Source organism: Pogoniulus pusillus, chromosome 6 (genome assembly GCF_015220805.1).
Source record: "Pogoniulus pusillus isolate bPogPus1 chromosome 6, bPogPus1.pri, whole genome shotgun sequence".
In the NCBI taxonomy this organism is placed as follows: domain Eukaryota; kingdom Metazoa; phylum Chordata; class Aves; order Piciformes; family Lybiidae; genus Pogoniulus; species Pogoniulus pusillus.
This window is the reverse complement of record NC_087269.1, coordinates 6,462,602-6,471,722: the sequence shown is the minus strand read 5'-3', so window position 1 is coordinate 6,471,722 and position 9,121 is coordinate 6,462,602.

The window sequence follows — 9,121 nt, the reverse complement described above, 5'->3', positions numbered from 1 at the left end:
ACAACTGGGAGGAAAAACAAAAAACAAAAAGATTCAGTGTGCAAATTATTTTGTTTCTTACAAAATGGAGTTAAGCTGCCACATTTTCATGTTATTTCATTTATGCTTAACAGCCATTTCAAAGGCTACCAAGAAAGCCACTGCTGTCTCTGACCACAGAATCAACTTGGAGTTACCTAATGCAACAGCACCCACAAGGTGCTGCACTTTGGCTATAACAACCCCATGGAGAGATACAGGCTAGGGTCGGAGTGGCTGGAGAGCAGCCAGACAGAGAGGGATCTGGGGCTACTGATTGATACCCACCTGAACATGAGCCAGCAGTGTGCCCAGGTGGCCAAGAGAGCCAGTGGCATCCTGGCCTGCATCAGGAATGGTGTGGTCAGCAGGAGAAGGGAGGTCATTCTGCCCCTGTACTCTGCACTGGTTAGACCACACCTTGAGTACTGTGTCCAGTTCTGGGCCCCCCAGTTTAAAAGGGACGTTGAGATGCTTGAGCGTGTCCAGAGAAGGGCAACGAGGCTGGGGAGAGGCCTTGAGCACAGCCCTACGAGGAGAGGCTGAGGGAGCTGGGATTGGTTAGCCTGGAGAAGAGGAGGCTCAGGGGTGACCTTATTGCTGTCTACAACTACCTGAGGGGTGGTTGTGGCCAGGAGGAGGTTGCTTTCTTCTCTCAGGTGGCCAGCACCAGAACGAGAGGACACAGCCTCAGGCTGCGCCAGGGGAGATTTAGGCTGGAGGTGAGGAGAAAGTTCTTCACTGAGAGAGTCATTGGACACTGGAATGGGCTGCCAGGGAGGTGGTGGAGTCGCCGTCCCTGGGGCACTTCAAGGCAAGGTTGGACGTGGCACTTGGTGCCATGGTCTAGCCTTGAGCTCTGTGGTAAAGGGTTGGACTTGATGATCTGTGAGGTCTCTTCCAACCCTGATGATACTGTGAAGAATTTTCTCTTAAGTGGTTGCCATAAATAGGGCTGAATTTGGGGTAGTGCCAAACTCATGTTATAAAACCCAAGAACAGCAAGAAATAAAGAATAAGTCACCCACCCACATATTGGTATGTATGGCACAGGAGGCAAAATAATGATGGAGGTCACACAGTTTAGCTGATCTAGCTTATGGGATCCTCATCCACAGTGGCAACAAAGAGTCTCTAGCTACAGGGTCAGTTGCCTGTGTAGAGCTTGACAGTTTGGAAGCTGACTGGTGTAGAAAAAGTAGTCCTAAAGGGAAGGAAGGATTTGTTTTTATAACCTGTGGCTGAATTGCATGTATAGATGAGAAATGGATAGGAAAAGTACTTGCAGGGCCAACCACTGCCATAAAGGTGTGGGGGAGAGAGGAAGCCTAAGAGCACAGATCCTACAAGAATGATAAAAGGAGAAGACCAGAAAGAGAAGATGCATTCCAGCACTCTCTCCCTGGTTAAGGATGCCATGTCTGACCAGCACTACTACCTATCTGTAGCAAATCCTGCTTGGCATTTGGCAGGATAAAGAGCACCACCTTTGGATTTGCCACACACTACATTTCTGCTGCAAGTGCAATCAGATGTAGAATGTCAGTGCTTACTATGTGATGGTGGTTAAAGACATTAGACTTTTGCAGACCTTTATGTGCTTATCAATCCAGGCACACCTGGTTGGGTATTTTTCTGTTCTAATTGATACCATAGAATCACAAATTTGAAGAATTAATCGGTTTGGAAAAGACCTAGAAGATCATTGAGTACCACCTATCACCTAACACCTTCTAATTAATATATAACCCACAGCACTAAGTGCCTCATCCAGCCTTCTTTTAAACACCTCCAGGGATGGGGACTCCACCACCTCCCCAAACAGCCCATTCCAATGCCAATCACTCTTACTGGGAAGAATTTCTTCCTAACATCCAGCCTAAACCTGCCCTGGCACAGCCTCAGACTGTGTCTTCTTGTTCTGTCACTGGATGCCTGGGAGAAGAGACCAATCCCATCTGGCTACAATCTCCCTTCAAGTAGCTGTAGACACCAATGTGGTCTCCTCTGAGAGCCTCCTCTTCTCCAAGCTAAACACTTCTGGCTCCCTCAACCTCTCCTCACAGGGCTGTGCTCCAGGCCCCTCACCAGCCTTGGTGCCCTTTTCTGGACATGTTCAAGCACCTCAATATCTTTCTTAAATTGAGGGGCCCAGAAGTGGACACAGTACTCAAGGGGTGTCCTAACCAGTGCTAAGTACAGGAGCAGAAGATCTTCCCTGGTCCTGCTGGCCACACTGTTCCCAATACGGGCCAGGATGCCACTGGCCTTCTTGTCATCTGGGCACACTGTTGGCTCATGTCCAGCTGCTGTTGAACAGTACCTTCAGGTCCATCTCTGCCTGTCTGCTTTCCAGCCACACTGTCCCCAGCCTGTAGTGCTGCACAGTATCAAGGCAGAGTAAATTTGGCTGAAACAATAGGTGCTCTTCTATGTTGTCACACTGGTCCACATTTAAACTCATGCTAAATCATTATGTTAGCTCAGGGGTAGAGCAAGCCAACTGACTTACCACAGCCTTCCTCCATTTGACAAGAGTTTGCAACACAAGAAAAGATTTTACTGCTGACTGAGCTGAAGTAATAAACAGCCACTCATTCTGAGTCTTAGAGTAAGAAGAAAACACCCCCAGGTGCTTACCATGAAAAGTCTAACAGGTTTAGTAGATGTGCTGCACACTCATTTCCAAGGACAGTAATGCAATAAACTGGTACTGGGCAAAGGCAACTAACAAAATAGCTCCAATCCTCTGCTCTGAAATTAAATGTGAGACTACAGTGTCTTAACTGGGTGAGGATCAGATGCAATGGGTGATGACCTATGGCTTGCTTGTCAATAAACTCTTTCACTAAGTAGGAGCTCTGTTTCTTTTACTGATTACAGCTGCCATACAGCACTTAGATATGCTACTGAAATCCCAATCTTCCAAATTCCCATCATTCTTGTTGTGTCTGCTAAGATCTATCAGCCCTTTATCCAAATGACTTTTGTAATTGTTTGGTTGCTCATCTGGTGAATATTTAGGCCTGAATGTAACACATTTCCAGATTTTTACTTCCCCCCTCCCCCCCTGTTTTAGGTGACAGAGGTGCTCCCTCCCTAGAGGTGTTCAAGGCTAGATGAGACCTTGAGCAATATGTTCTGATGGGAGGTGTCCCTGCCTATGGCAGGGGGTTGGAATTAGATGATCTTTGAGGTCACTTCCAACATAAACTGTTCTATGATTTTATGACAGGCCTGAGTGTACCAAAGCAATATACACTGGGCTGAAAAAACAATCCTATTTAGTAATAGCATCATCTGCAGAAGGACAGGAGGTTCTCACCTGGCTCACAGGTAAATCTCCTAAAGCCCAAACTATCCAAAAGCATTACAGACCTCAAGTTCCAAGCAGAGGACATGCTAACTCCCATTCTCTGAAAGGCCAGACTCAAGGCATATTCATACATTCTGTCACCTGCCACCACCTTGCTGATGCATATAGGGTTTGAATGCATTTTGAGTGTGGGATTGTCATGAGCAGAAAGCTTGTATCTCTTATTTTGTCACTAGAATCACAGCAGGAAGTGTAACAGCACACACTTTTAAATTTAAAACACTAGATGTGCAAGGCTACAGTAAATACCTTCTGCATTTCTTCAGCCAGACCTCTATAGCAACTCCCAGATGTTATTAGACTCACCACTGCTCTGATCACTCCCATCAGCACAAGTACATCAGCCTGAATAGCTGAGTAGATCAAAAATGTCTTTGGAAATGTGACCCAGGAGCTTGTCTTGGGTTCAAATGCAGGTTCCCAGAGACTCTTATAAATTTGGTAGACCCAATGACAATTTATAGGATTTATAGAGTTTATAGAGTGCCCTCCCCTCCTCCCCCTCCTTTCCCCAAAAGACAGGGAGAGAGATAAGAGGTAGGGACACCCCCAATAAATCAATCTCGACTCGATTTGGAAGTAAAAAAGGAAAAGTTTAACAATAACTTAGAAAAAGGGATTGGAGGTAGGGGAGTTTACAAAGGATAAGGAAGGGAAAACAGCAAAATACAAAACAGGGATGGATACAACCCGAGTAGTGTGATGGTGTCTCTGCCTCGTGGCTGGTATGCAGTATCAGTGTGTGTGTGCGGTCATGAACGCAGGTAGGGAGAAAGAGGGCGAAAAGAGAAAGAGACAGGAGAACTCCTGTCTTTTATATCGCAGGAAGTGGGGGGAGTGGGCTAACCATCACCTGGAGTGTGGCCCACCCCTGAGGAGGGGCCGAGACCCCTAGGGTCAGGTTCAGGGTCACTCCCCCAGGAGTGTTAACCCTATACATTCCACCCCTTGGTTAGACCACTTCCACCTTCCTAAGAACAGTCTTCTTCTCCAAAGATGGGAAAAGTGTCCATGGGTTAAGAGTTCGTGAAGTCCTTCTTGGTCCCCGGCTGTATCCCAAGGCGATGTGTTCCTCTGGTCCGGTGCAGGTTGCTGAGATGTGAGCAGGGCAGGAACGGAAGAAAAGTCAGTGAATCAGGAACAGTTCTTGTTGGTACTCAGGAAAAGAGTCTTTTCCCTCTGCGAAGAAAACATCAGGAACAGTCTCTTCATGTCTGGCATCAGGGGAGCAGGTGTAGATGAGATGGCTGTAGACATCCTCTGGAGGGAAATCAGGAACAGTCTCTCACTGCAGGGCATCAGTGACGAATCAGATGCAGGGTTCTGGTTGGACGCCGTGGTGTGATGCGATGCTGTAGGACTCTGGATAGCTGCTGCTGTCATGTAGGTTCTGTTGGACGCCGTGTAGTGGTGAGGGTATAACTACAAAAACAACTTGTAACCCCTTATGAACTATGATACAAGTATTGCACAACTATGATACAAGTATTGCACAACTATGATACAACTATTATACAACTATAATACAAGATAACCTGAAAGTATCTGGAACACATGGAATCAACTCTGAGATTTCAAAACCTTTTCAGCTAAAGAGAGATTTCTCTGAGGGACACACTCGATAACACCAGTTTCCATCATCACCCAGTATGTGTGACCAGGACCCTCTGCAGATACCACCCCTTTGATGGGTTTTCCCCCACCAGAGGCAGGAGCAACCCACACAGTCTTTCCCAGTAGATTCCTTTCACAGACTACAGGAACTCCATCTCCCTCAACTATGGGCAGTAGGGCAGACTGAGCAGGACCAGCTCTGTTAACTGATCCCCTGCTATTCACCAGCCAAGTGGCTTCTGCAAGGTGCTTCTCCCAGTTTCTGAGAGTTCCACCTCCCATAGCCTTCAGGGTGGTTTTCAGCAGGCCATTGTGTCGCTCAATCTTTCCTGCAGCCTGTGGGTAGTATGGGATGTGATAAACCCATTCTATCCCATGCTCTTTTGCCCAGTTGCTTACAAGGTGGTTCTTGAAATGGGTCCCATTGTCTGACTCTATTCTCTCTGGGGTACCGTGTCTCCACAGGATGTGGCTCTGCAGACCCAGAATGGTGTTACGGGCAGTAGCATGAGGTACTGGGTAGGTTTCCAGCCACCCCGTGCTTCCCTCCACCATGGTTAACACATACTGCTTGCCACTACGAGACCGAGGCAGAGTGATGTAATCAATCTGCCAGGCCTCCCCATACCTGTACTTTGACCACCTTCCCCCGTACCACAAAGGCTTCATGCGCTTGGCTTGCTTTATGGTGGCACAGATGTCACATTCATGGATAACCTGAGTTATGGCCTCCATGGATATGTCCACGGATCTGTCTCGGGCCCATTGGTATGTGGCATCTCTTCCTTGGTGACCAGAAGAGTCATGTGCCCACCGAGCTAAGAACAGTTCACCTTTGTGCTTCCAGTCCAGGTCAATCTGGCAGATGTGGGCAGCCTGGTCAGCTTGGTGGTTATGCTGCTGCTCTTCAGTGGCTCTGCTCTTTGGGATGTGAGCACTGATGTGTCGGATTTTAACTGGCAGTTTGTCCAGGCGTGCAGAAATGTCTTGCCAGAGATCAGCAGCCCAAATAGGCTTCCCTTTTCTCTGCCAATCATTTCTCTTCCACTCCTTCAGCCACCCCCATAAGGCATTTGCTACCATCCATGAGTCGGTGTAGATGTATAGCATTGGCCACTGCTCTCGTTCTGCAATGTCCAGGGCCAGCTGGATGGCTTTCACCTCAGCATACTGGCTGGATTCGCCTTCTCCATCTCTTGCCTCTGCAACCCTGCGTGTGGGGTTCCAGACGGCAGCCTTCCATCTCCGCTTGCTGCCTACCAGGCGGCAGGATCCATCTGTGAAGAGAGCATATGCCTTTTCCTCCTCAGGAAGGTCACTGTATGGGGGGGCTTCCTCAGCACGGGTCACTGCCTTCTCTTCTGCTGGCTTTCCAAAGTCAGTGCCCTCTGGCCAGTTGGTGATGACCTCCACAATGCCTGGACGCTCGAGAGTCCCCATCCTAGCCCTCTGAGTTATCAGAGCCATCCACTTACTCCAAGTGGCATCTGTGGCATGGTGCGGAGTCGAACCCTTCCCTTTAAACATCCAAGTCAGGACTGGAAGCCTTGGAGCTAAAAGGAGTGGTGACTCCGTCCCAATCACCTCAGAGGCAGCTCTGACTCCCTCATAGGCAGCTAGGATTTCTTTCTCTGTGGGGGTATACTTGGTCTCTGAGCCTTTGTACGCCTTGCTCCAGAACCCGAGTGGGCGGCCTCTTGTCTCATCAGGAGCTTTCTGCCATAGGCTCCAGCTAGGACCATTCTCACCGGCTGCTGTGTAGAGAATGTTCTTAATCTCTGGGCCGGTTCGAACTGGTCCCAAGGCCATGGCATGGACCACCTCTCGTTTGATCTGGTCAAATGCCACCTGCTGCTCAGGTCCCCACTCAAAGTTATTCCTCTTTCTTGTAACGTCAAAGAGGGGTTTCACAATTTGACTGTACCCGGGAATGTGCATCTTCCAAAAGCCCACACACCCCAGGAAGGATTGTGTCTCCTTCCGGTTAGTGGGTTCCACCATAGTGGCCACTTTATTCACCACATCCATAGGGATGTGGCGTCGGCCATCCTGCCAGCGAACTCCCAGGAACTGGATCTCTCTGGCAGGCCCTTTCACTTTGCTTCTCTTAATGGCAAAACCAGCATCCAACAGGATATTAATGATCTTCTCACCCTTCTGGAAGACCTCCTCTGCTGTCTCACCCCATACAATGATGTCATCGATGTACTGCAGATGTTCAGGAGCTCCACCCTTCTCCAGTGCAGTCTGGATGATGCCATGGCAGATTGTAGGGCTGTGCTTCCACCCTTGAGGCAGTCTGTTCCAGTGGTACTGGACTCCTCTCCAGGTGAAGGCAAACTGTGGCCTACATTCTTCTGCAATGGGGATGGAGAAGAAAGCATTAGCAATGTCAATTGTGGCATACCATTTGGCCTCCTTCATTTCCAGTTCATACTGCAGCTCCAACATATCAGGCACGGCTGCGCTGATTGGAGGAGTCACTTCATTCAGGCCTCGGAAATCCACCGTGAGTCTCCACTCCCCTGTCTCCTTTCGCACTGGCCATATCGGGCTGTTGAAGGGCGAGTGGCTCTTGCTGATGACAAGCTGCTGCTCCAGGCGGCGAATCAGCTGCTGTATGGGTAGCAGGGAGTCTCTGTTGGTGCGGTATTGCCTGCGATGAACTACACGAGAAGCAATAGGTAACTTGACATCTTCCACCTTGTGGGTACCAACCACGGAAGGGTCATCTGACAAGCCAGGCATGATAGACAGCTGCTCTTTGTCTGCAGTCTCTACAGCTGCTATGCCAAAAGCCCACTTGTTCCCCTTCGGATCTTTAAAGTACCCTTCCCGGAGAAAGTCGATCCCCAGGATGCAAGGTGCATCAGGGCCAGTTACTATGGAGTGCTTCTCCCACACATTCCCGGTGAGGCTTATCTCAGCCTGCAGCACAGTCAACTCCTGAGACCCCCCCTGTGACTCCTGCAATTGTAACAGTTTCTGTCCCCCTGTGGCTGGAGGGGATCAGAGTGCATTGGGCACCGGTGTCTACCAACGCTCTGTACTTCTCGGCTTCAGAAGTGCCAGGCCATTTCACAAACACGTCCCAATATACTCTGTTATCCCTGGCCTCCGCCTGGCTGGAGACAGGGCACCTCTAATTCTGAGCAGTGTGACTGCATGAGGCACATGGACCTGAGTTACTGGCTTCACCACCCCTTGAGCGAGAGCGCTGCCTGCGGGACACTGGGGCAACCCCTCTTCTGGAGGAGTTATTCCCTGTGTTTGTCCCCTGCAGTTCCCTTACCCTGGCCGATAGAGCTGAGGTGGGCTGGCCATGCCATCTATCCATGTTTTCCCCATGGTCACACAGTGTTCTCCAGAGTGACCCCCTGTGTGTACCCTGTCTGCTCTGGGCTGGTCTCCTGCGGGGAGGAGGAGGAGCACGGCGGCGTGTGTTCCTTACAGCTGAGACTTGCACCCATTCTGAAGGTGAAGAGCAGTCATCCTCTGCCTTCTGCATTTCAGAGAAAGAGGCTTTCAGCTCGTTCATTTCTTGGGTGAGGGTCTCTACAGTGGCAATTAAGGTTTTCCTCGACAAACTGTCTTCAAACTGTCTCAGGTCATTCACAAACTCCCTGATTGTGGGAAGGTTGTTGGGGTCTCTGCCCAGCAGCAGTGCTCCCAATGTGGGGGCATATGTGGAAGGGGCACACTGAGTCAGTTTCTTTAAGAGGGCTGGCTTCATGCGGACATCATCAGGGTCCGAGGGCCTCTGGTCGGCTCCATAAATTATCTCTTGAACCGCCATTTGCCTCAGGTATGAGATACCCTGTTCCATATCTGTCCATCTAAGGGGATGGAAAATCATGTCATCCTTAGTCGGGTACCTGTACCTCACAGCTATCAGAAGCCTGGCCCAAAGTGAGTGGGTACCATCGAGCCTTCCCAGCTCCTTATCCACACCTCCATCCCTCGACAAGGATCCCAGCTGCTTCGCCTCCCTGTGATCTAGGTCCACTGTTTCTGCTCCTGCATCCCAGCATTTCAAAAGCCAGGCTAAAAGGGACTGTCCGTTTGCCCTTGCATACTCCTGCCTTATGTGCCTGATTTCCTTTCTGGGCGTGG